Genomic DNA, 15,291 nt, shown 5'->3' with positions numbered 1-15,291 from the left:
TGAGCTTTTAATTCATCCTTGTAAATATCATATTGGTCAAAGAGAGAATATATGAATGGATCTGCACTCAACAGAGGCTATGAGCAAATGAAAATGCAAAAATTAAACTTAGAATATTAATTTTTTTTACAAATTTGGATCTTGATTTTCTGCTAAATTTTAGACTCATTTAATGACTGAATCTGATCATGTAATCCCTTCAAAAATATTATCCATAATTTTATATATCCAAGGAGCCATCCTGGGTCTTATTCACTCAAATAGAACTCAACTTATGAGCTTCCAAAGTTGAAGTGTCAAAATTTCTAGAATTCTAGCAAAACTGCTGCCTAGGCCAAAACTAGGAAAATTTAATTAAAAATTCTAATCCTATTTAACTATAGAATTATTAATTAATCATAATTATGAAATTATTTACTTATATAAAAATTATTTTAGTTATAAATTAATAAAAATTAAATTATAATGGTGGACAAGTGGCAAGTGGCTATTAGTCCGTGATTATGGACCCAAGTGGTTTTTAGTCCCAACAAATGGGCCATTAAGCAGCTTTTGGGCTCATATATGAGACATACACAAAATAAGTGGAGGCCTAACTAAAAATTGAGAGGAGGTGGGGGCTTTTATGGAGGGAGGAATAAGGGGGATTTTAAAATTAATGACCTACCATATGATAATATCAGATATCGGGGTTTTTAAAACAAATTTTTTGACACAACATAAAAAAGTCAATGTTGATATTCCGATATCAGCGTTTTTAAATATCAGAAATTTTTTTATATCAAGATTTTTTCAAATATTGGGACTTTTAAAATAGCAGAAAAAAATATCGGGATTATTTTATTGGGTCTTTTTATATCGAGAGCTTTCTATCGGCCCTTTTTATATCGATATTTTTCTGTTGGGTCTTTTTATATCGAAATTTTTTATTGAAAAGAGGAGGTGAGGTGAAGTGTGGCCCACTTGGAGTGGGACTCATCCATTATAAACTATAGCCATTTGGTAATTAAAAATCTGACAAAATGAACTAAAACCACTTTGCAATTTACAAAAATTAAAATAATATACATTTTGTACATTTTTTAACTAGGTGGTAAAAGTTATCGAACTTCAAATGAGCATTGTTTGCAAACCGTGAAACCAAATGACATGAAACAAGTACTGATTCCAGAGATATAGCAAAAATTCAAACTCAATGAAGAAATTAAAATAGAAATCTAACACAAATTAAAAATGGCAATATTGTAGGAAACTTAACCAAAAAATATATTAAAAAAGTGATTTAGCTAAAAAATTATGGAAAGGGTTGTCATTATTTGAAATAAATAAGTTAAAAATGTGAGTGTTGAGTTTTCACTACAACATAACCTCAACCAAGCATGGTAATAATTTTATTTGTTATTAGTTGGCCAATTATCCAATACGATAATTTTGACACCTCCAAAAACATTATCAACATAAGACATTACTAAGATCTTCTTTGAGAATATTTGGGTTCACTTTGGGTTGCCAAACACCATTGTTTCTAATAAGGACATAATTTTCCTAAGTATCTTATGGCCCATCTTTTTGTCCATGATGGACACTAAGTGACCAAATTCACTACCTTCCACCCCTCAACTAAATGATAAGAAAAGGTACTCATTTAGATTATTATACATATCCTCGAGACATACAACTCAAAAATCTATGTGTATTCCTTATGTTCAATACTACTACACGAATCTGCACAATTATATAAACCAAAATGCTTTTTATTAATGCTTAGGGTTCTTGTTAAAGATTAATTAACGGAGCGTTGAAATACATAACGTATTGCAGAAACACAAATACAGAAACGCATAAAACAAGAGAGACAGAGATATACGTGGTTCACCCAATTTGGGCTTTGTCCACAAAGAAACAACCAGTCATTCTTTTTATATTATCCAACAAAATGAAGAGATACATCTTATAGCATATCCCTGTAATTTCTATTAAACTCACATGGAATGCAAACATCTATATGAAATATAAGCATTAGATTGCATTTACTATTCATGAGATGTTCATTTATAATGCAGTGTACATGGCTGTTGGATTCATCTTCCAACGTCTCTTGAACTCTAGTGGCTATTCACATTCCACACCAACCCATAGAGGATTAGGCATCCAAAATCCCCCCTCCTTAATCTGAGGGGGTATGTATGAGTCCAAGAAGAGAGTTGTAATACAAAATGTGCAAAAATGCATTGCAGCACTAGGTTGAATGTGCTCTCCTAAATGTTGGTATAAGGGAGGTGGTTTGAGGATGACCACCAACACTGGAACGCTTACTATAGTTCCTATAACTCTTCCAAATCTGGAATGAATTTGAATTCTTCTGCTAGAGGAAGTGCCCCTAATGATTTGGATAGGGAGACCTTCAGCCTAAAACAGGGAGGTCTACAACCTGCGATGGTTTAAGGATGACCACCAACTGTCGAATACTTAATGAAATTCCTGGAACTCTTCCAAAACTGGAAAGAAGCTGAAGTCTTCTGCTAGAGGAAGTGTCCCTAATTCTTTGAAGAAATGTCTCAACCCTGCATAGCTGATTTAAGGCTAATCATCAACTGAAGGAATGCTCAGTGACATCTTTGTCTCTGGCTACAACTCTGAATCTGGTATGGCGAGTTGTGGCTCAGGCTCCTTAGATGTGGCTTTGAAGCTTGTAGATGACCATCACTTACCCCTATCAGATACAAGGTGAGAATATGAAGAGATCTCAACTGCAAGACTTTTCAATATTCAACAACAAATCCTGTTGTATGAGTGAAATATCTTCTTGGTTGTTAAAACCCATTGCCAAGAAGCGATCCATCCAAGATGAATCTTTATTCTTGTAGGAGGTTTGTTTTTGAAGCATCTATGTGAAGAAAGGGTATGCTGACCACAATGCTTGCATGGAAGAAGATCAAAACAATGATCCTTCATATGTCCAACTTGGTCACAATGTTGCCATTTAACAACTTTTGACTGTGAATATGGAGCAGCAGAATCTGGAACTGAAGGTGTTGAAGGTGAACTGCCATGAAGAAATCAAACACTCTGAAATTTGACGGGATTTTAGTAATCTAGAATATGAAAGGACACATCCTTGTCATATTCTAGACCAATTATGTGTTTGTTATGGACAAGCTCTTCCTAAGGTCTAATGATGGGCTTGGGAAGTGCAGACTAAATTTCAGCTACTACATGAAATTTTGCTGCTTCATTGGGCACTGGATCTGAATCAAATTTTTGTTTATGGGAGTTTGTTTCAATGTTCTGAATAGAAACAAGTTCAGAATGATGACTCCACTATTGTAATTTTTCTTGTTGGAATTTAGATTCTAGTTGCAAAAACTCGATCCTTTCCTGTGCATTATGTAGGCACGTCTGAATGTCACAGAGAGTGTCTTTGTTGATGTTTAGCTTCCCATCAAGAGTGGAATGTATAAAGATATTTAATAAATATAATACATCACTAATTAAATCCATTTTCACTTACAACAAAAGAGTACTGAAGCAGCGCTGTTTTTTTAAGCTAGAGAAAATGGAAATTAATAGAGTGGCTTATTTTCTTTACAAAATTAATCACTATGAGAAAACTTGCGGCTCATAAATAAGTATGTTGGCTATTTTCAATAATTTAAATCGGCCTACATTGAAAAATACAGATGTGAAAAAGATTAAGTGCTCAAGATTAATAGTATGCTATTGGAAATAACTAGAAAAGAAAAAGAAAACTTTTGCAGCAAGCACCACTAATAGTTATAAACTTGTCAATATTCATCTTCAAGATTGCGAAAACCAGTCGTCAAGTATTCATGTAATTTACTAAACTTTTGTACCAAGGCTGCTTGATTAGCTAATGTATTGAAATGGATAATGTTTCGCATCATCCACAAATACTTGTAAAATGGTCAGAATCTATCATACAGAGTAAATGCATTCTGAGCTAGATAGTCTCCCCTCAGAAGTTTTGCAGTCTCTAGAACAATTTTATCTGTTTCTGTTAAAGCATATTTGCAAACAAGTTGGAAAATTTCATTCAAATCATCCGCCCACTACAAGACTTTACGAGCTTTGGTCCTAATAGAAATAAAATCTGGGTCGAATTGCTCATAGAAATATTCTAATGCCTTTGTATATTTTGAATATGAAATAAGCTAGTTGGTAGATGTAAAATGCTTGTATTGAGCAAGTTTTTTTTGTCAAGTCCCCAAAATACCTGAACAATACCAAGTGTTGTTGTAGTTACCGGATCAAAAAAGTCTCCATCAGGAGGAGAAACAACTCCAACAATTGTTACACTACTTGTACGGTCTGGACTTCCTAAGCATTTAACTTTACCAGCCCGCTCATAAAAGGATGCCAAACGTGTAGCCAAATAGGCCAGATATCCACTATTTGCTGGAATTTCAGCCAGACGGCCAGAGATTTCATGTTGGGTTCACCAAATGTGAAATAGGTGAATGAGCCCAGTTTGCAAATTCGAGTGACTAGAGAAGTTGTTGACAATTGTAGCCGACAAGGCGCAGGCTTGATGGGTCTAGAGAAATGCAGAGGTGTTTCTGCTAGAGTAGGAAAATGATAGAGACTCCAGGAAGAGCGCTTAGACTAACACAAAATCGGAGATCTACGAATTTCAAATTTCAGGGGTCAAGCATATGGTAGAGAAACAACCATAAATGAAGGGAGTTACACAAGTATGACAAGGTCAGAAAGGAAAAGGAGAGAACGCAGCTCAATTATAGTTGACAAAGGCTTTAGAATGGAAAATCTAAAGGCCTGACCGTCTAGATCCGATACCATGTTAAACTCACATGGAATGCAAATAGCTATATGAAAGATAAGCATTAGATTGCATTTACTATTCACAAGATGCTCATTTATAATACATTGTACATGACTGTTGGATTCATCTTCCAATGTCTCTTGGACTCCGATGGTTGTTCAAATTCCACACCAACCCATAGAGGATTAGGTGTCCAACAATTTCCTTCTCGCTCTCACACAACCTCCTCTTTCTCTCTCTCTCAAAGTAATAATACACAATCGCAATATAATTACCTCATATAAACTGATGGTTTCCTTCTAGGGAAAAAAAACACTAAATTAACATAACTTATACCATCAAATCATTCGCCTAATGAATGGCCTAGATTAACTATTACAATATTTTACAAGGCAATTTTTCATCTAATTTTAGCTTTGGGGGAAACCATTGCCAAGGGGTGCTCATAAAAGTTTTCATCGCCCCCTTATACCCCCTTGATGGCAATATTTTACAATCAAGAAGATAATCGGGACCCACACCCATAAAATATGTTAGCTTCAACTAATGTATATTTACCTACTATATAAACATAGGAAGATTCCTCCCATGCCCATAATTAAAGTAGCCAAAGCAACCAAATTGGTTGAATGGAACCAATACATCAAAAAACTTTTTCATGATTTTCTGGGAAAGCTAATGCCAAGTACATGCAATGAGATGATCAATATTGTGTTCCACAAAAGTTATATTAGAGGAAATTTCAGCTTAAAAGTGGTATCATAAAGAAAAATAATAAAATAAGAGTTATGAATTTTGGATGGAAAGGAAGTTTTTTTTTTAATTGTATTTTTTACTTGTCTCCTTATAAGTTTACTCAAATTCCAAGTGTAGAAACTTGTTGGACGTTGAATTAAAATTCTGCATCTAATGAGTACCCATTATGCATAATTCTGAGAAGACAGACTTTGATTAAAATTGAAGTACATTAAAAAACGTGTTGAACACGTTTTTTTTAAGTATCTTCAATTTTTTTTCAATGTTGGTCTTTTCACAAATATGCATGATGGGTACTTGTTGGATGTGGAATTTAATTATGCATCCAACGAGTGTCTATACTTGAAATTTTAGTTAACCTATAAGGAGATAAGCCAAAAATACAATTAAAAAGGTATTTTTCTTCTTTTCCCTCCAGAATATTAGCATGTATCTCTTTTTAAATTTAAATGATTTTGATTGGTTTACATATTATGAGATGGAAATTACATGAAAATTTCATGGGCAATTTTAGGCTGAAATTTCCTCTAATATAGGTTTATGACATGGCCACAAGAAGGTATGGTCGCACTTGTAGAAAGTGCACCTCATCAACTTCCGCGTGAAGCTTAAATCACTCTATTTTTAGACTTACACTATCACCAAGGTTGTGGGTGAGAATCCTCTTCCACTCTTCATTTACATCATTTCTTTATGTGGAGCTACTTTGACCATATATTCTACTTCTATTTGACATCTTAAAGATCAAAAGGTACTTGGCCACTATAGAGCTTAACCCTAATTATATTGAGAAACTACAATGGACCAAAGCATGAACATCAAGTAGAAAAGAATTTGTCAATGGAGTATACAACTCTTTGGGTTGTCAAAGCAATGTAGATTCTTCACCAAGGAAAGTGGTTCACAAAGAAACAGAGCGAGCGGAATTTTTTGTTGGCATTGTTGTCATTGATGGCGAAGAAGCAACAAGAGACGCAATGTTGTGATATTTATATGAGAGGAGATGCAACTAAGAATAGTTTTTGAACAACAAGGAGAAGCAAAGTGTTGTTGAGCTAGATATTGATTGACATATGATGATTGGCTTGGGAACATTTGATGAGGAGTTGTGATGCTTGTGAGCAGCATGGAATATGCTTATTTTTATTGAAATGATAATATATGCATAAATGAACATGGTCAATAAAGGTATTCAAAGGAGCAAATGTAATACTTGTTGGGTGCATAAGCTCATGTTATAATATTCATGCTTAATGTATTGTACTTGTTAAGAAATGTTGATGCATTATACTTGTAAAACATTGTTGTGATGTAGGGAAAAATAACAACAACAAAGTATGTTTAACATGTCATGTTTGCATAGCAGCTTGGAATGCTTGATATGTTGCAAGGTATGTTGCAAAGACTATTGATTTTGAGTAGGTGTTGTTACCATATGGTGTGATGTTATGGCTATTTTGTGATATTTTGATAGTAGAATTATTATGCTTGTGATGATGTGATGTCATTTGATGTATGTTGAGGTTTGCTTGGTCAAATGTTGTAGAGGTTATGTTGCAAATGTTGAAGAGATTGTGATGGAAAGGTTGAAGGAAAATAAGAACCAAGTATGATGGCTCAGTTAATATATGCACAATTGAAAAATATTGTTGATGACATGCTTGTGTTGATGCAGGTATTGGAGGTGAAGGATAACAACTTGTTGGAGCTTTCTTTCATATGGGTGTCATTGATAGCATGGTTGTCTTGGAACTCTTATGTTACATATCCTAACTGGCCACAATGCTTGTTGGTTGTTGATGACAGAATGTTGTAGAAATTGTTGTGATGCAAATACATGATGCAAGGCAAAGACAAAGACAAAAGAAAAGGAAAATGCATGAAGAATAGTGTGTTGCAAGGCTATAGCAAAGAAAAACGTGTGCAAAACAAACTTGTAGAGATGTTGGCTTGCATATGTTAGGACTTTGGCTATTGTAATCTTTAAAGGTGAACTATATTAATGCCTGTTGTTTGAATATGTTGAAATTTATTTTGTTGGCATGAATAATATGAATGAGTGTCATTTGGATTCATTTTATGTATTTTAATTTATTCAAGTGTTGAAACAATTTTGGAATTGAAGAGACACCCTTGGAATGAAAAGAGACAAGTTTTGGCATTTTAGATTCGTGTGTGGAGAATACTAACGACCATCAAATTTTATTTATAAAAGTGTGTGAGGTTGGAGGACTAAAATAGGTTAGATAATTTGACAATGTAAGAGCTTACTTGATTTTTTTATTACGTGGGACATATAGAGTAGAAGAGAAGCAAATTTGTGAAGAAGAAGACATAGAGACAGAGATGGAGGTATGCAGATTTACAGACCAGGTAACTATCACATTGTTTTCTTTATGTAGGAGGGGATTTCCGTCTTCTTTCAAGTTGTATCTTAATAAATAATAGGTTGGATCCTGTCAAGGTAGGAACCTCCCATGGGTTGTAGCCTACAAAAAACTTATTGGAGTTGGAGCTTCCTTGCATGTTGTAGCTTGCAGGAAGTTGAGGTAGAAACTTCTTGTAGGTTGGAGCCTATAGAAAATCAGTTGTAATAGGGGAGTGTGAGCTTGCTTTTGCATCAAAACAATAACAAATTCATGGTTTTCTCCCATGTTTCCACTTATATCTAGTGTCCAAATGTGTTGATTTTATGTGTTGAAGAGATGTTTTAGTTTACTTATTACTTGTTGTTCACATATTAAATTTGTTGTTCATTATGTGTTAAGCTACTATTTTAATGTTTTTGTTAATTAGTTAAAATAAAAGAATTTAATTTCCATGTATGTAATAAATTGATTCACCCCCCTCCCCCTCCTCTCAGTTTAGTCAAGTTTCCATCAATTTTCCCCTTGATGCAATGAATACCATTTCTACACATAAGGAAATATAATATCTAGGTGGTCATTCGAGGTCATCTTAGAAATGGTCTTAACAGTGATAGTTTTCACAATTTTGGCGTCATAAACACTCATTACTATAGTTTTGAAGGTATTTCCATGAATTTTGCAACATTTTGATTCCTAAATAAGAGCATTTTGATCAATTTGAAAATTTTGGTTTTCATTATATTTGTATGTTAGTTTTCTATGTTAATGGTATATTTCATTTTTCTCTCAACATCATCTAAATCATGATTTTTTATTTTTATTTTTTGACTATAATGAGAATATTTATATTAATTGAAAAATTTGTGCTTCGATCAAAACTATACATCAAGAGTTACATTATGAATTTCTTTCATTTTCAGTATCATTTATACACTCTTTAGCTAAACTTATCCTCCGAAGAGGAATACAATTGATACTAAGAATGTATGGGTCTTTGAAGGTGAATACTTTGCAATAGAGCCCCAAAATTAAACAAAACTTGTAGTACATATAGCATACTTCAAAATATAATCTTTGATTACAACATATTTCCCTGGATCCATGTTGACTAGTAGAGCCCCAAATTTTTTTATTTTATTTGAACATATGATTCATTCTTAATCCATTAAGGGGTGGAGAATGGTCTTAATTAACCATTAACCATCAACTCTCCAAACTCAAATTGCAACCTTGGTTGGCATATTGATTTACTTTCTGGTTATTTTCCCTTAGAATGTGCTTGAAACTCATCTTTGGCATGTCTTTTGATACCTTATTAATCCAATTTAGGAGATTATCCAAAACTTTGTTTCTAGGCAAAGATCCTTTGACCAAATACTGATTATTAAAAGGGAGTCACCCAACGCAATGAGAGAAGCGACCTAGAATTCTTTAGCGAGAAGAATGCCTTAGAGTAAACCATAGACTTTTTGCTAATTATTTGTTATCTTCCCAAGCCCCATGAATTTATTCACCAAAAATTTGAATAATTTTTAAATATTATTGTTGTTACGATAAAAATAAAATATCACATGGTGAATAAAAACATCAAATATAATGGATTTAATTTTTCATTATTAGATGTTTTGGAATATTTTAAAGTTATACTTATGTATACCCCAATGGGGAAAAAATGTAGATATTAAATAAGTAATAAATATTGATTAAATATAAGGGTGTGTGAAGAATGTGGATTGGATCAATGAAAAAATTACTCATGGTTAACTCCTTGTTATGCATATCCCTTGATGGGTTTAGTTGAATTTTATTAGTTATGGTGTTGTAACACTCCTCCCCTTACACCCCCTTAAGGATTCTCGGGTTGAGGAAGGTGTTACTTGCTTGACCCGATCCCCAAGGTCATGGAGATGGGTTAGAAAAAACATATTTTTTGCAAATTTTCATAATTTAATTCTGACACCACCATTGAGATCAGCTCGTTGAGATCTTTCTAACGATATAAAATCTACCTCAAACAATCCTGGAACAAAATTTATGCTAGTTTGAAACTTCGACCTATCAGAAGAAGTTATGTCATCACATTACCCATGTGGGCTCCCGAAGCTTGTGTGACCCTATCCTGTGAAATCGCTTTGGCAAGCCAATGGTAATGTGTTACAGGGAAAAGTGTCTATTTAGAACTGCTCTATCCCACTAAGGTGTGACAGCTGCCTTAGAAACAAACAGAGAAAAGCTACTTTTGTTTTTCCTTTATGAATTATAGATAGAGAGGAACAGAAAGACCAACCTCTGTCTTGCGCCAATCTCCTAATTTTATCCCTCTCTTCTTTGATAGTCCTCAGCTACCTGCTCCCTTGCACGCCCAGCTTCACAAAGTACCTGTAAGATCACAGAAGCATAGCACTATACAAAGACATGGATCTATAATCATAAACAATCTAGGGTCAGATGTAAATTAACCATACAAATGTAACAAGCATCAATGACACAAAAGCATGGAGGAAAACTCAAATAGCTTTTATTGATAAACAAGAAAAGAGCCAAGAGGAGTTACAACCGGTTGTTCCGACCCAGCATCAACCTCCCAGCAAATAAGCCCCTCTTCACCTCAAACAAAGCTTAGATCACCCAACAATCTGATGTTTGTCTCAAGAAACCAACAACAATTCCTTACAATATGCAAAATTCCAGACTCTGGATCTCTAGGATGAGGGATCCATATATAGATATCTGTAAGGGGGATGAGTCAGCTAGTGATTTGATTAGTGTTTTCTCTCTGATAGTTCTTGCTTCCACTTGGATACTGATGGCCTCTTACTCATCCTTGGTCGAATTCAGTGAGGCAAGTGTCACAGGAGAAGATTCTGGAAGCTTCCATTGCCTCTCCACCTCGCGGAATGACACTGCCATTTGTCATTTCTCACCCATCGCACCCCACAGAAGGGACTTTTGAAATGCAACGCACCCTCACAATGTATTTGGGTGAGATGCAACACACTTAGCCAGTGGAGCAGCTGCAATGATCCTGTTTTGACCAATTCTGAGCAGTTTCTCATGGAGAACTTTTGGGAGAAGCTGTAATCTGTTGACCTTGTTCCTTTAGGGGTTAGAACAACACTTTTAGGGACTTAGGAGCCCTTGGTTTATGGACATTTCATGCTTGGGGTTGTAGGGCCAAAAAATGTCTATAACAGTTGCCCCCTAAAGTATGAGGCCGTTAATCTTTTGGTGTCGGGTGAAATGCTTTATTATGAGGATCTGAAGTTCTTTCAATGCTGGGAGGAGACCTGTAATAAGATACAATACAATACATTATCTCCATACTATTTCCATGATCTAGCTGAGGCGGGCATTCCCATGCTCAGCTTTATAAATTCATTTTCATGTACATAGGACAGACAATCATCTGAGTGTAGACTGATGATTCTGATAGAGCCATCATCCTTTTGAGTGGATGATTATCTGTGCAGCAATGATGTACATTTAATGTCTTTATTTCCCTGAATATATATCACAGCCCGGATGGATGAAACTAGATCTGGGGTCTTCAATCTTGTCCGATCTTCACTCAAAGTACAAGTCGATCCATGTGAGAAATGTTCTGAAGTCGAACATGGAAAGACATCACTTGATTACCAGTTAATGATGTAAACTGTTAACAAGCGCGAGAGGAATCATCGATAATGATAATGACCCTCAAGGTACTGCAGTAAAATTCACGTGGTGTGAATAAAGGACTTGGCATCGAACACCACGCAAAATCTTTCGGTCGAAGGCCATTGATGTAAACCTGTCGCCGGGAGTGAGAAACTTGCCATTGAGGCATGCAAGCTTCAAAGTACTGAATGGGGTGTTCCTAGATCATCTTCTTGGATAATGAGCTGATGTCAACAAGAAGTGATCTATCATAGGAGGGCCTTAATGAATCCCACATCAATGACATAGAATGGAGCAAATGATTTTAATGGAGGTGAAAACGATCTGGTGATATAAGGTTCAGGGTGGTGGTCATGAAAGAATGGAGTATAATGTATGGTAGTGGGTGAAACACAGGTGAATTCTCTGAATGACTTCTCTTGAACATATCGGCGACACTGATGTGATGGATTGGTAGCATTAACCCCAAATGTGGATGGTATGGCGTGACCATGGTGATGTGGCTGGTGAATGAAACAACCCAACCCAACTCGGACATGGAGTGGAAGTTTCATGTTCAAGAGCGACTTGCTACCAACAAAGTTTCTTCAAGTTTTCTTCCCAATTTTCCCCAGTCATTGCTGACCAGTACCTATTTATTTTTGTCAAGCTTGAGGAGGATAACATATGCTTGTTCTATAATTTTCCCTTCGGGCAAACCCATCACTATGTTTTAACGAGCCTAGCGATAGTGAAACTTGTTCTCGTCTAAAGACAAGTTTGTCGCTATTAATCTTTTTAACGAGTTTAACGACAAAGATAACTCAGTCCTTTTCAATTTTAGAGAGTCTGAAAAGGAACGTAAAGGTAACTCCAAAATTCCTTTTTCGTCATCTAATCCCTTAAGTCCCAAAAAGTATAAAACAATACAGAAGGGATGGATTTTCGATACTTTTAACGAGCCGAACAAAGCAAGTGCTCGATCTTTTTGTGTAATAATCCCTCAGGTCCAAAATATTAAAATCTAGAGGAGGTATGGCACTTCCTATCCCTTTAACGAGTTGGAGAGGCCAATGGCTCGCCAATCTTTTCATATTTTACGAGTCAGTTGAAAAGAGATTAAAGGAGACTCGTCTTTTGAGGAACGAGTGATAAAATGGGTAGCAGCTGATTCCAGGTAAGGTTTGGAATTTTCCAATCATGGCAGTGTCACAAGGATGGCTAGTGAAATCACTCTTCGCAGCTGTTCCTCAAAATGGGTAAACAATCAAATGGAGCTGAATGATCGGCCAATGAAAAAGTGGAGGTGACGGTGCAAACACGACCAAGGCTTTAACGGCTGAAGTACTACATTCACGATGGTTATTTACCGGAGAATAGTTCATTTTTTAACGAGATTAAACGCGGGGAGAAACATTTTCTCATGTCTTATGTTTATCTTTTAACGAGCTTGAACTATGTGATAAAACTGCTCGATCGAATGGCCCCTTATTTGATTTTACCATAAATAGCTTTGTTCTTTCAAAGATTGCACTGTATTTTCAAATGCTTCAACAAGCTAGTCAGAAATTAACAATATATGTTTGAAAACGAGTTAGAACACTAATATTTTACTTTGAACTACGTAAAAACTAATGAAAAAGTGTTTTTACCTCTCATTTTACCATTTCATTTGAACTTTGGTTTGTTGGAGCTTTGGAGGTGCTTTCCCCCTTTGATTTTCATCAGCTGATTCTGGGAGATTCTGTGGACGATTCTCAGCGCCGTCTGGACCAGGTAGGAGCTAAACCTGAGCTCTTTCATTTCATGGTTTCCATTTTTCATTATGAGCTTGATTCCTAGTTTTTCTGAGCCTCTGGGGTTTGAAAAACTCGCTCTGCCTTCAGCGCACCCTCTGTGTATCGAAAGGTGCGTTGAATGTTGGCCAGTCTAAAGAGCATCTGACATCCAACGCACCTAGAGCACTGTTGTAGGTGCGATGGGCACAGAGAAGGAATTCTGTGCACAATTTTTGATGGAAATTTTGCCTGTTTCTTACAAAAATCAGGATCTAACTCTTCTCTTGTTTGTTTTTTCAAAGATCTTTGGAGTAAGATAACCATTACATGGCGAGAACGTGAGCATGAAGAAGAGGACATGCTTGCCCTACATGATCCAGTTACAGTAAACGCACTGCTTAACTGTGGCTTGCTGAAGTTTTTCCGCATTTCTAGCATGAGACAACAGATCAACTTACTGCAGTATTTACTCGATGCTTGGGATCCTACCAACCAGGTTTTCCAGATCAGGGGCAAATCTATCCCCTTGACTGTAATAGACATCTATTTCTTGACTGGCTTGTCGAGGCGGGGTGCCCCCATCTCTTTGTCAGGTTCGGCCCGAGGAGGTGACTCTGTGAGAGATTATGTTCGCCGATACTGCAGAGAAGGATCTCAGCCGAGTAAAGACGGCAAGATCATCATCCGTGATGTCACTGACAGGTCCCTCAGGACTATTCTGTTTACTTTTAGTAGGATGTCCGGTGGTGCGGCTCTTCATGTAGCCAACCGATCTTATATGCAGTATGCCTTGGAATGCCTCCAACCGAAGGTGTTCAACTGGTGCGACGCAGTACTTCTTGTGATGAAAGAACAGTTAACCAAGATAAAGAGTGGGAGGTTGAAGAACTTTGGGTATGGTTCTATTTTGACCGCCTTTGCCTTGGAGAAGATACCACTGATGCAGCCGCAGTATATTGCACTCGCTTTACCTTCACCTACTGAACCATGTATGCAGATATGGGTTGACCATATGTCTAGGCATGCCGGTCAGTCTCAAATTTCATTTTCTAATACCTTCTTCAGGTGTTTTGATCGTCGGGAGATGGTTTATTCCAAGTATCCATATGCAGGCATGGACTTCCGGGGTGATCCAGATTTAGTACTGCCGGATGGCGAACAGTGGGGCGCCATTGGTAAAATATTTGACCATATTCCTATTTATCGTTTTTCATTTATAATGTCCGTGTGCTTTATTCTATCAAGACTTTAATCAAACTCATGTGTACATGCAGATGTTGGTCATGTTCGTCCAGTAGTTCGCCTGAGAGTACCAGCTGCTACCCCAGCAGGAGAGGCCATCGGAAGGGCTATCCTTCGTGACCTCGATGTTGCCGAGACTCTCACAGCATTACAGGAGCAGGTTGAGGGCCTCACTCTTGGTATTCCAGATGTGAGGACTGACGAGCTTCCTTTGAGGTTACAGCGGCATACTACTAGTGTGCCAAGACGATGGACTCGTCTCTTACGCATGATCGCACAGGCTGTGACTTGCTATCACGAGCATCATTAGACTAGGGTGCCCCCTAGCATTTTGAGTTTTTGGGTCACTTGACCGATTTTGTCTTGGTTACAGAACATTATGTGTCAACCATAAACAGTTGTATATATATTTTTGATTTTCGGAGTTTTATTTTGGTTAAGTTACATGATCCAAATGCAAACATTGATGGTATGTTTCTTTTTATAAATGTTGCAAATGTCTATCTAACACATAATTTGCTAATGAGTCAGTTAATGTGTTTAAGTTTCTGGAAATATGTTGATATTGAATAAAATCAAATTGTCTTTCCAAAATCTTAACCCTTAGGAACATTCGATAAATAGCTGGGTTTCAGACGGAATATATACCCATGAGTTGTAGTATTACGAGTTGTGAGTCTAGCCTCACAATTAGTCGGCGTATACCATG

The 15,291-nt window shown here is 36.3% G+C and overlaps 1 pseudogene; it reads right to left on the bottom strand.

Moving 5' to 3' along the window:
- Positions 1-3,785: 3,785 nt before the first annotated feature.
- LOC149167984 (V-type proton ATPase catalytic subunit A pseudogene) overlaps positions 3,786-15,291 on the bottom strand; it is a 34,459-nt pseudogene continuing 22,953 nt past the window's right edge.

This window comes from Pinus tabuliformis, chromosome 5_1, assembly GCF_031772625.1.
Source record: "Pinus tabuliformis cultivar Carrire ecotype Pingquan chromosome 5_1, CPIR1, whole genome shotgun sequence".
Classification (NCBI taxonomy): Eukaryota; Viridiplantae; Streptophyta; class Pinopsida; order Pinales; family Pinaceae; genus Pinus; species Pinus tabuliformis.
Note: the sequence above shows the minus strand (reverse complement) of the source record. Positions and strands in the feature narration are given on the sequence as shown.